At 37.0% G+C, this 13,361-nt stretch overlaps 1 long non-coding RNA gene across 1 annotated transcript in view; it reads right to left on the bottom strand.

Annotated features, from left to right (window-relative positions):
• LOC141397781 (uncharacterized) overlaps positions 1 to 13,361 on the bottom strand; it is a 361,294-nt gene that overhangs the window by 329,918 nt on the left and 18,015 nt on the right. The window contains exon 2 of the long non-coding RNA XR_012411501.1: positions 7,789 to 8,283. This is a non-coding gene — a long non-coding RNA (uncharacterized lncRNA). The remainder of the gene's footprint in view (positions 1 to 7,788; positions 8,284 to 13,361) is intronic.

The raw sequence follows: 13,361 nt of genomic DNA, 5'->3' as shown, positions 1-13,361 counted from the left end.
AACGTGAATTAAAAAAAAAAATAATTGGGCTTGGACGTTTTTACAAAATATTTTTTTCATACGACTTGGTTTTTTTAGAAGTAATTTTATCATAATACTTGGACTTCAAAAAATATTTGCGGAGTAGTTAAGAAAACCTTGTTAACCACCTACAACCAACAGTGAACTGTTTTATTTGCATGTCTTCAATGGACCATTTGAATACTGTCATATCACTGACATTTTATTTTGTTACAGACAGCAAGGGAAATCTATGTAGCCCGAAAAAACATCACTCCATTTTATTCTCCCCTATTTCAATTGTTTGCCATGCCCAAACACTTCTATATCTATTGTCATCGGAGTTGTTGTTACACTATTGCTGTTATTACGTTGAAGTGTCAATTTTTGCATTGTTCGCTGTAACAAAAATTGATATGAAAAGTTGAACGTTCTTCCATTTTGCTGTTGTTTTTCTTGCTTTGCCATAATATCCATAAACGAACCAAATAATATGATGTCAGAGTACTACAAAACATTTAATCATTGATTGACTGTCAGTTAGTTGCTTATTTTTTTGTTCAACAAGCCATGTCAAAGTGAAACAATTGATGAAAAAATTGCAAATAAAATAATCGATAAAACACTTGGGATAAGTACAAAAAAATGCAGGTAAACATACTATTAAAATATGAGCAATTCGTTCAAGCGGATAAACGAGTAACGAACTGTCATCAAACCCATCACCTCATCAATATCGTTTTTTAAAGTGTACATCGAATAAACATTACTTTGATATAACAATTATTTTGACATATTGGCATTAGTGAGAAATTTAAATATTTGTTCTTTGTCATTGATATGAAGATTTGTATTGATATTCTGTTATTATATAATATTTAATATAAATTTAGAGAGTTTATTCTTGTGTGAATGTACACATTTTTTAACTAATCATGATAAGTGGGTGTGGAAATCCATATTGGGAATGAAATATATGTTAAAAACAAAATTTCTTTTGCAATTCCATTTGAACAAATTTAAACAAGTTTTTTTTTGCGAGTACATCTACGATTTTTGGTATGGAGGTTAAGAAAAAAATGTTGGTTTCAAATCCGTTTGCGTTCACAAAATTGGCCGGTGTGCGCAAAAGTTACAGTTTTATTCTCATTTTAAGAAAAAATATTATTTATTTTTATAAGGAAATTTATGCATAAATCGCGAACAGCATTCCATATATATTCGTAGAAGTAAATCTAATTTATCCTGTCCCAGACTCCGTACAAACCTCTAAAAAATAAATTAAAAATATCTACAGAATCTGGACAATGTGTAGAAAAGTAGGAAACCAAATTTATAGAGATTGGGTATATAAGTTGCATGTTATAGCAACAACAAAAGAGGAAAAACTTGTTGTTAAAATACTATTCCAAATATATTTTTTGCGTAGGTAACGGAAGGAATGAATCGACAAACTCCTTTTTAGGAAAGGATCTTAATTTAGTTGTCATTTATTTTCGACAGATAGCGCACACACCAGTCATTTCATTTGGTCACCGTATAACTTGGAGCTTTTGGACCACAACGTCAGGAAGCATGGACTTGCCCACGAAAAATATAATATAGTTATAAACAGGACCATAAGGGTTAGGTATAAATGTTCGAAAGATCTTCGAACAGATCCTAAACTGCACTTTAACAAAAACATACAACTTTTGTGGTGGAGGTGCCCTAAGGAGAACCCAGATATGGACCATTTTCGAAGTTAAACAAAATTTGGATCAAATATTAGAAGATGCAAAGTTTGGACCAACTCGGTTGCTCCGTCCATGATAATCGTGCTTACCATTTAAGTGATATTTTTTGCATTTTATAGGGGAAGTACCGGAAGGAGTCTACCGATATGGCTCATCTTGGAACTTCAACAAAGTTTGGACAAAGAATTACGTTCGTTCCAACCAACCACTAAACATAGTGCGGCAAGGCTTTTTACAGCTTTCCGGCCATTTTTTCAGGAAATATGGACTTGCCCCTGAAAACCGTTTAACTTTGTAACGGGGCAACAAATACAAGTTGTTGCAAGAACAATCAAAGAGGTTCGATAGCAGGCCTTAAACTATATGTCGTGCGCACCACATGGACCGATATGGATCATATTGGAACTTAAACTAAGTTAAGACAAAATATTACGAAGGCCAAAGTTTGGACCGAATCGGCTGACCCGTTCGAGAGTTATTATGCGCTTCAACCAGTACACATGATGCCAAAGGGGTTTTTTATAGCTATCGGGTTATTTTCTTAGGAAGTATGGACAATCCCCTGAAATATCTTTAACAGTCGCACAGTGTCACGACCGTGGCCAAAAATGGTCAAACTCAATTACTTCGGAATACAAATTTATTAATGAGAATTGATAGTAAACATTTCAATTTGAATTATGGTATTGATTTTTCAAATAATTTTGTCCATGTGAAGGCTCAAATCCGATAATTGTTGGAATACTAAAATTAATAACTTGTATTATGTTCAAATTTTTTCATATTCAAAGTAATTTGTCAGCTTTATAATTAGACAGACATAGCAAACCAACAAAAATAAAATATACAAATAAAATTTTTTCGCACCGATTTTGTGGCATCTTCACACTTTTCCAAATTTAACAAAACTGAAATCTTTGATTACAAATAATACGCACAAGCAATTACTCTAGACAAAACTTATCAAAGTACGATTTGTTCACCGTTATGTTCTGTAGCGCCTCATCATGTTTTTTTTAGAAAATTTAACATAAAATAAGCACAGAAACCTACAAATAATAGGTGTACTACATATAGTACACTGGGCATATCTTGGTTAAAGTAATTTAACGTTCTAAAATAAATTTTACAGTTTCTTTGGATGTAATAAACATGGATTTTATTTTGTTTGGAAGTAAATAGTGATCTTGTGGTGTCTACAGCTACCCAAGTCTGTGGTACTTAGTACATCGATTTTGTGAACCAAATTTCAAAATTAGTGGAGTGGAAAAATTTTCTATAAATGTGTATATCGATATTATTTGCTGTTTGAGTTGTGAAAAGTGAGTATTTCAAATGTATAAAGGATCCATCTGCAGAGGTTTGCAGAAGAACAAAGGGGTTACCCCCTTTTTTAACAAAGCCTTTGGCGGTGTTGGCTATAGCTCCAAAACGAATGGACCGATCATCATATATTTCTGTGGACTTATTAACTACGTAATAATCTTGCTTTTGAATGGGGACACTTTCAAAAATATCAATTTAAAAAATGATGAACAGCGAAAATCAAAATTATTTTTTTTTTTTTTTTTTTAAAAAAAGGATCGTTTTTGACCATTAATTGGTCAAAAAACGTTTTTGAAGGAAAATTCTCTTATTTAAAGATAGTTAGTTGTTTGATGTATTCAATAAGCTCACAAAAAATATGAGGACTGAACACCAAATTTTATTCACTTCGGGTGGATATTAAGACCAAAACCTTCAAAATTCAATTTTCAGCCATTTCGGTGTGATAATGAGGCTAAAACCTTCAAAATACCGAAAATTGGAAGATATCGTCCTATGGGGGCTATATGAAGGCGTGGACCTATACCGACAAATTTCTAGGTGAAAGGTTTGTACCCCCAACGAAGTCTAAATACCAAATTTCAGCAATTTCGGTGCAATAATGAGGCTAAAAGCTTCAAAATAGCGAAAATCGGGAGGTACTGTTCTATGGGTGTCTACAGCTATATCAAAACGTGGACCTACACCCACAATTTTCTGTTGTAATGTTTCATACCTCAATCAGTTAGGTTGTTCACTGTGACTAAAACGTTCAAAATACCGAAAATCGGAAGATGCGGTTCTATGGGGGCTATATCAAAACGTGGACCGACCATCCCAGTTTTTTGTCCTGGAGATTGTAAGTCAATAATAAGTACGTGTACTAAAATTGATAAACCTACGATTACTCCTATTTTTGGACACAGTTAATTTGAACTCGCGACATAGTCGTAATGGGGGCAGCGAATACAAGTTGTTACGACAAAAATCAAAGAGACTCGAGAGGAGGTCTTAAACTGCATTTTTTGCGAAATTTTCTATGGGATGTACTCGAAAGAGTGGGCCAAAAGATTCCATACTGAAACCCGATTTCCGGTATTTTTAGCTACAATTTTTAACCGAACTACCTGTAATTTGACGTTTGAGGTTCCCTGTGGTTACAAAACATCTCTACGGAAAACTGTCAACATAGGTTCACGTTCTGGTACAGCCCCATATAACGACACCTCCCGATTTCCGGTATTTTGATGATTCAAGCTACAATTTTTGACCAAATTATCTGTAATTTGAAAGTCGAGGTTCCTAGTAAACCCAAAACATCACCACCAGAAACTGTTAACATAGGTCCATGTTTTGGTTTATCCCCCATATAACGGTGCCTCCCGATTTTCCGTATTTTGAGGATATTAGTTAAATTTTTTGACCGCACTACCTGCAATTTGACGTTTGGAGTTCCCAGTGGTCACAAAACATCTTCACCGAAAAATGTCAACATAGGTCCATGTTTTCGTATAGCCTCCCTATTTAAAGGTACCTGCCGATTTTCGGCATTTTGAACATTGTAGCTACATTTTGTTACCAAACTACATGTAATTTGACAGTTTAGGTTAATAGTGATCACAAAAGATCTCCATCAAAAGCTGTAAACATAGGTCCACGTTTCTGTACAGCAACCATATAACGCTACCTCCCGATTTTCGGTGTTTTGAGGATTTCAGCTACATTTAGGACCGAACTACCTGTAATTTGCCTTTTGAAGTTTCCAATGGTCACAAAACTTCTCCAAAAACTTCCATGTTTTGGTATAGCCCCCATATAACGGTACCTTCGAATTTTAGGTATTTTAGGATTTCAGCTAAAATTTTTGGCCGAAGTATCAGCAATTCGACATTTAAGGTTCCCAGTGGTCACAAAACTCCTCCACAAAGAATTATCAAGATAGGTCTACACTTTGTTTTATCCACATATAAGGTTGCCAACCGATTGGAGACATTTCTATATGCATTTTTTATACCCTCAGCCTTTAGGCTATGAAGGGTATATTCACTTTCATACGGGCAAAATGTGCCTCATCGAAATAATGGTTTTAGACCCCAAGTATGTTTGGACGAAATGTGTTTCAGACAATTTGGAGTCGATTGAGCAATGTCCGTCCGTCTGTCTGCCTGTCTGGCTGGCTGGAGCGCACGATAACTCTCGAAGGGATGAACCGATTCGGTTCAAATTTTGGCTTTCGTAATATTTTGTCCAAACTTAGTTTAAGTTCGAAGATGAGCTATATCGGTCCACTCCTTCCGGTACCTCCCCCACAAAAGTTCGAAAATGTTCGGAAAATTTGTACGCACGATAACTCTTGAAGGGTGTAACCGATGTGGTCCATACCTTGTCCATCGTGGAGCGTGTACCAGACTTAGATCAGGTTTTAATATGGACCCAATCGGTCCACTCCGTCGGGTACCTCCCACACAAAATTTTGGAAAAGTTCAGTTTAGGAACATCTCTCGAATCGCTTAGATTTTTGCTTTAGCAACTTGTATTCACTGCCCTCCATACGACGGTATAAGTTTCATCAGGGGCAAGTCCATACTTCCTGAGAAAATAGCCTGAAAGTTGCAAAAAACCCCTATGACACCGTGTGAGGAAGTTGGAGGGCAAAATAACTCTCGAACAGGTCTGCCGATTCGGTCCAAAGTTTGGCCTTAGTAATATTTTGTCAAAACATAATTTAAGTTCGCAGATAAGCCATATCGGTCCACTTCTTCAGGTACCTCCTCCACAAAAGTTCAAAAATGTTCGGAAAAATTGTTCGTACTGTAACTCTTGAAGGGAGTGACCGAATTGGTCCATATTTTACACATCTTAATATATATACCAGATATAGATCAGGTTCAAATATGGACTATATTTGTCCACTCCGTCCGATACCTCCCATACAAAATTTTGGATATGTTCACTTTAAGACCTGCAATCGAATCACTTTGATTTTTGTTGAAGCAACTTGCATTCGCTGCCCCAATTATGATGGTAAAATTTTTTTAGGGGCAAGTCCATACTTCTTGAGCAAGCAGCTCGAAGATTGTAAAAACCCCCTATGGCTGGAGATCCTCTTCCGTAATGGTCAATGTCGATTCATTCCTTTAAGTATCGAAACTTTTGATTTTTAATCCTAATCAACATTTTTGTTGGTTAATACGCCCAAAATTTTTAAAACCCCCTAAATACATACGTTTTTTGGGAAAAATAATTTTAATATACACAGACTGAGGGTATATCTCTGTCAGCAAAGCTGACTGATACTTTTTTACTTGTTTATCTTATCGCCTCATATTGTGGACAGGATAGAAAATAATTATTCCGTTTTAGTTCATTATATTTTATGGTTGCCTCATCGAAATACTGGTTTTAGACACCAAGTATGTTTGGACGAAATCCATTTCAGATAATTTGGAGTCGATTTAGCGATATCCGTCCGTATGTCCATCTGTTTGGCTGGCTGGTGCCCACGATAACTCTCGGATGAACCGATGTGGTCCAAAATTTGGCATTCGTAATATTTTGTCCAAACTTATGCTAGGTTTACATTTACGAAATCGTCAAATGAAATCTCATCTGAAATCCATTGGATTTCATTTGACGTTTAAACAATGGAATTAACAGTTGAAATCGAGTGGATTTCGTAAATGTAAACCAAGCATTAGTTTAAGTTCGAAGATGGGTTATATCGGTTTGTGCGCACGATAACTCTTGAAGGGAGTAACCGATTTGGTCAACACTTTGCACATCGTAAAATTTCTACTAGACATAGATGAGGTTCCAATATGGACCCAATCGGTCCACTTCCTTGGGTACTTCCTACACAAAATTTCGGAAAAGTTCAGTTTTGGACCTGCTCTAGAATCGCTTTGTTTTTCTTGTAGCAACTCCTATTCACTGTTCCCTATACGACGGTACAAGTTCCATCAGGGACAAGTCCATACTTCCTGCGAAAATAGCCTGAAAGGTATAAAAACCCCATGACACCGTGTGTAGTGGTTGGAGCGCAAGATAACTCTCGAACGGATCTGCCGATTCGGTCAAAAATTTGGTTTTCGTAATATTTTGTCCAAACTTAGTTTAAGATCGAATATAAGCCATATCAGTCCACTCCTTCAGGTACCTCCCTCACATGAGTCGTGACCGATTTGGTCGATACTTTACACATCCTAATATATCTACCAAATATATATCACGTTCGAACACTCCTTCGAGTACCTCCCACACAAAATTTTGAATATATTCACTTTAAGACCTGCTCTCGAATCATTTTGATTTTTGTTGAAGCAACTTGCATTCGCTGCCTCAATTACGACAGTAAAAGTTTTTTTAAGGGGCAAGTCCACAATTCTTGAGAAAACAGCCCGAAAATTGCAAACAACCTATGGCACCATATGTAGTGGCTGGAGGGCTCGAACCGAATATAGCTATATTATGTTTTTCGCAGGCTGGTATGATAAAAAGTCCTATCTAACGATATCCCCGCAAATTGTTGAGCTTTAATGCTATCCATAATTATGTCAGTGCATACGCCCAACATTTTGAAAACCCCACTAAATACATAATTTTTTTTTTTTGAAAAAAAAAGTTTTTCAATCCACACAGGCTGAGGGTATATCTCTGTCGGCAAACCCGACTGATACTTTTTTACTTGTTATATTAGTTTTGGACATAAAAATTATGGGATATATGTACGTATGTAGAGATAACTTACATTTTATTAAAACAACACCACCATTGCCGCCATTCTGATTATGATGATGATGAGCAGTGCCATCCAAGGCTGATTTGATCATTTGAAAAGCCATGTCGTTGTCGTTGTTGAATTTTTTGTAACACAGAAAACACTTTTTCTTCAATTTAAATTTATTTGTTAATAATATTTGGTTTCCAAAAATTTAGATTCTACTTCGATTTGATTTGTAAAATAAGAAACAATAAAACATTATCACATATATATACACACACACTATAAAATTTTCAATCATCCGGATATCCGAATGTTGGAATCAAATTACAAATATTTTTAAATTTTGTGGCGATCGAATGGGGAAGAATTGATTCGATTTTTTTGCTCTGCATTTGCGTTGACAAATGTTGTCAATTAACAATGATTGCTTAATAATGGCAATATTTTTTGTTGTTGTCGTTGTTATTATTTTATGAACTCTTCATAATTTGAATTTCTTTTAACAAAAATATTTTGATGCTAAAAGTAAAAGATTTTTTATATTTATTTATTTCTTCTTCTTTTGCCAAAGCGGATGTCATTAAATTACGTTCGCATGCCGTGCCGCCGATTGATCTGGGCAATTAACCGCGTTCACTTAATTATGTTTTGTTTATGTTTTGACATAAAAGTAGTGCGCGTTCTATTTTTGTTTTGCCATCATCACACAGAATTTTATTTTTATGACATTTGCACAATTTCATTACCAATCTAAATATTAATCTCTTGGGGGGTGTATGAGATGATGTTTACTTATTATCTATGCACAATTTTCAATTCATTCAGTGCAATCAATATTTGTTGTTGAGAGGAACCAGAGGAGACATTCACTGTTTTTATTTGTACACAATTTGCTATTCGTAATATTTTTTCTTTTGTTCCTTTTTTGCTGTTAGCTATCTTTAACAGATTTGTAAACACATTGCTCGAAGGAAATAGCATGCAAACGATATCTGCCCATTGGCCGAGAATTGTAAATTTGTTCTAATGTTTTGGAATCTTTCAACATTTGGACTTTGTTTATTTACTCGTATTTATACCAGTCATAATAAGCACTCGCTGTTTGTCTCCTACGGCGAAATACAAACGTGTGCTGTTTTTTGCATTTTTCCCTTCCACTTTGTTTTGTATAGTAGATGGTAAATATCAAAATATTGTAAAAAGTAAACCTTTATCAAAATGACTAATATTCCAGCAAAAACTTCCACTACCAAATAACGGGTTTATATAGTACTTATTGATAGCCGTAACTATTTACGAACCAAACCTTGTTATAAGGTTTCCAAAATTAAACGATATATTTAAATATTTAATTAAAACTATTTTGATTTGACTTCTGGCGGTTATGAGTGCGTTACGATTAGAAATCAAATTCTCAAATAGAAAATACAATGTAATTTTCAGTTCTACAAACACAGTTACAACTAATTACTACCCTGAAGATATCAGAGTAATTCTTTCACTTCCTAAGCTACTAAAAATCCCAGATCTCCACAGATTTATAACCATATAAACAATTATTTGCCTTACATTTTTTAAATTAAGATGAGTATGGTTTTAATCAATGTGTGCCATACAACTAACATAACATCACATACACACACTTCAGAAAAGGGGAAATAATATGACCAAATAAAAAGCGTGACATAAAAACTATATAAAATAAACAACGTAGTTTATTTTAGCAAATGTTATGATCGCAGATATAAATTTTATTTCTGACATAAGTTTTGAAATTTTAATTTGTTGCCCATTGTCTGGCGAGAATTAAAAACAACAACAATAAAATTTGTTCCTGTTCGGTAAATCAAGTTTTATGATGATATGAAATGCATTTGTTTGTTGGTTTTTGTTTGGTTAGAACAAGATTTTTGTATAGATTTTGAAGAAAGTAAATATGGATAGAGCAGCTTAGGTTTCCGTAAGAAATTATAGAGAAAAAATTGTGAACATATTCTGCAATTGTTTAGATTTTGACACATTTTTATATCCTCAGCCGTTAGGCAAAAGAGGGTATTTACACGTTGATACGACCAGAAATGTGCCTCATCGAAATAATGGTTTTAGACCCCAAGTATGTTTGTACGATATCCGTTTCAGACAATTTTGAGTAGATCTAGCAATGTCTGTCCGTCTGTCTGTCTGTCGGTCTATCTGACTGGTGCGCACGATAACTCTCGAACGGATCAATCGATTCGGTTCAAATTTTGGGTATCGAAATATTTTGTCCAGATTCGATTTAAGTTCGAAGATGGGCCATATAGGTTCACTCCTTCAGATACCTCCCCCACAAATGTTCAAAAATTGTCGCAAAACTTGTGCGCACGATAACTCTCGAAGAGAGTAACCGACTTGGTCCATACTTTGCACATAGTTTAATTTCTACCAAACTTAGATGAGGTTCCAATATGGACTCCATCGGTCCACGTCTTCGGGTACCTCCCACACAAAATTTTGGAAAAGTTCAGTTTAGGACCTGCTCTCGAATCGTTTTGATTTTTGATGTAACCGCTTGTATTCACGGCCCTCAATACGACAAGTATAAGTTTCATCAGGGGCAAGCCCATACTTCTTGACAAAATAGCCTAAAAGGTGCAAACCCATATGACACCGTGTATAGCTGTTGGAGCGCAGCATAACTCTCCGACGGATCTGCCGAATCGGTCCAACATTTGGTCTTCGCAATATTTTGTGCAAACTTAGTTTACGTTCGAAGATAAGCCGTATCGGTCCACTCCTTCAGGTACCTCCCCCACAAATGTTCAAAAATTGTCGCAAAACTTGTGCGCACGATAACTCTCGAAGGGAGTAACCAACTTTGTCCATACTTTGCACGTAGTGAAATTTCTACCAAACTTAGTTGAGGTTCCAATATGGAGTCGACCGGTCCACGCCTTCGGGTACCTCCCACACAAAAGTTTAGTTTAGGATCTGCTCTCGAATCGTTTTGATTTTTGATGTAGCCACTTGTATTCACGGTCCTCCACACGACGGTACAAGTTTCATTAGGGGCAAGCCCATACTTCTTGACAAAATAGCCTGAAAGGTGCAAAAAAACCCATATGACACCATGTGTAGTGGCTGGAGCGCACTATAGCACTCGAAGTGGTCAACGGATTTGGTCCAAAATTTGGCTCACAGCTTCAATTCACATAGGCTGAGGGTATATCTCTGTCGGCAAAGCCGATTGATACTTTTTTACTTGTTTTAAACATATTTTCAATTAAAGACTTTTGCTAAACTAAAGCACTGTCATGAAGTTCTTGTATCAGGATTTGTTGTTTTCTAGACGGAAAAAGCTAGATAATAATTCTTAAATTTCTTAGACATTATGGAGACCACATACACTCCAGGTCATCAGAATAACTGACCCAAACTCAGTTTTAAGTTTAATCCCATTTAATTTTAATTTTGTAACAATTTATATATGTTCGTTTACGTAGAATAGCGGATTAAAATGAGTTTGCCAAACTCGAACATTTTTAAGGGAACCATTTACTCCAGCAAAAAAAGTTCTAAATCCCACGGCGGCCGGTCATATGCACCGGATTGTCTCGAATGAATTTGTGACCAGGGGCAGTCACCTCAACAATTATGTGCCTGTGTTAGTATGTTTCTTGACCATGGGAGTGGCAATTTATTCCGGAATGCCTGCTCCGAGCTTTTTGGTCCGTGCCGGAATAAAGAAGAATACCGCGTCATGGATCTGCCAGATCCGTATCCACCATATATGAACATCGATGAATGGAATGGGTGCACTTCCACGGCTGCTCAGGACTTAGTCGGCTCCAGGACTACTGCCGTAGATGTTATGTTGCTGCGTCAAAGGATCTCCCAGCGTTTTTCCAACTTCGTCGTCAGAATATAAGACACCCTATTAGTTTCCCCAACAACAACAAACGCAGCATATAACTCCACATGGTGTTAATACCGACCATAAAATGCATCAATCTTTTAATATAATTACAAAGGTCGCCGTAACAAAGTCAGCGCAATCTTAGACTTTATGAGACGGCGGAACATCGTGCTTATCGTCGCCTGTAGCTTGCAACGTTGCGTGGTTACAACATTTTGCGAAAGGTTCGTACAAGAAGGGGACGAGGAGGAGGACTTGTCTTCCTAATATACCAGACATAGACATGGAATGAATGGGGATAGCAGTAAAGTGTGGGCATGACGAGGTAGAGTTGCTTAATGTGTACAGACCGCCGAAGAATATTTGTGCCTTGCGTTATATGCCCACTTTAGTTCGGTTTTGGGGAGCGCAATAGCCGTATCGTGCTAAGAGATTTCAGTGCTCCTCATGAGCTTTGGCATTCCGTTCACAAACTATAGGGGTACAGCACTGGTAGAGCAAATTAGTAGCTCCACATGACGTTGAATGAAGACGCTCCTACGAGGATAAGAGGAAGTTGTTAAATCTCGCGAGACATCGCCATTGTGGCACCCGGTCTGACAAATGTCGTGCCCTGACAACCTGTCATTTCCCTTTGTTAAGATAGTTTTCCGATCAATGTCTCTGTTAACAGACCAGTCGAATTTATAAACGTTGAACGCAGTACTTTTCTTGAACCATTGGCAAAAGTTCAGAGAATTCAGCAATCCCCGCTTTAGAGAGTTGCCCATTCCCTATGATCATAGGGTACTTGAAACAATTTTTCGGGACATCATCATAGCAACATCCCCTAGGTATATACCTGCTGGTGGAATACCCGGTAATATATATACCAAATTTTTCAACAGAGGTGACGGACTAACATGTCTACAGGGATTGGGTGAACATAAGAGGGAAAGGTGGCCGGACCACTAGGAGCAGGATTAAATAAATTGTGCATAACCGTTAAATCACTCTCGAATCCGAAAAAGAAGGTTGATATAATGGATCTTACTTTCAACGGCGTAACAGTGACAAATCCGAAGAGGTGCGCGTGTTTTTTAACCTATAATAGAGCGTAGAGGAGGCACTATTCTTCTCATGATGAGAAGCAGTTTCCCAGTTGCCCACCGATCATTTATGGTGGCTGTTGACCTATCAAAGACTTACCGTCAACCATATCAAGATTGTTATAAGACACTACTCCCAACATCAGCATGGTCGGACTACCGAACATTTATGGTGGCTCTTGACCTGTGGAAGGCCTTCGATACCGCTGTTCGAGGATATAGAAAATCAGGTCGCACTACCGAACAGTTATGGTGGCTCCTGACCTATGGAAGGCTTTCGATACCGCTGTTCGAGGATATAGAAAAGCAGGTCGCACTACCGAACAGTTATGGTGGCTCTTGACCTGTGGAAGGCCTTCGATACCGCTGTTCGAGGATAAAGAGAAGATCACTCCCCAGCTGTGCTTGAAACGTTGGATAATCTACTGTATGTGCGGACGCCAGTCGTTCATAGAATTCAGAAATAAGAGGCTCAAGACTCGTAGAGAGAAACAGGGAATACTTCCAGCGAGTCCCCTGTGCCATCCTCGCGTACTTACATTCTGTGAGCATACATACCACTCATATGGTTCCTAATACATTATGGACATAGCCAGTCCAGGTTGCAGAATCCC

The sequence above is a fragment of the Musca autumnalis genome, unplaced genomic scaffold (assembly GCF_047663935.1).
Source record: "Musca autumnalis isolate F117 unplaced genomic scaffold, ASM4766393v1 scaffold_3, whole genome shotgun sequence".
Classification (NCBI taxonomy): domain Eukaryota; kingdom Metazoa; phylum Arthropoda; class Insecta; order Diptera; family Muscidae; genus Musca; species Musca autumnalis.
Note: the sequence above shows the minus strand (reverse complement) of the source record. Positions and strands in the feature narration are given on the sequence as shown.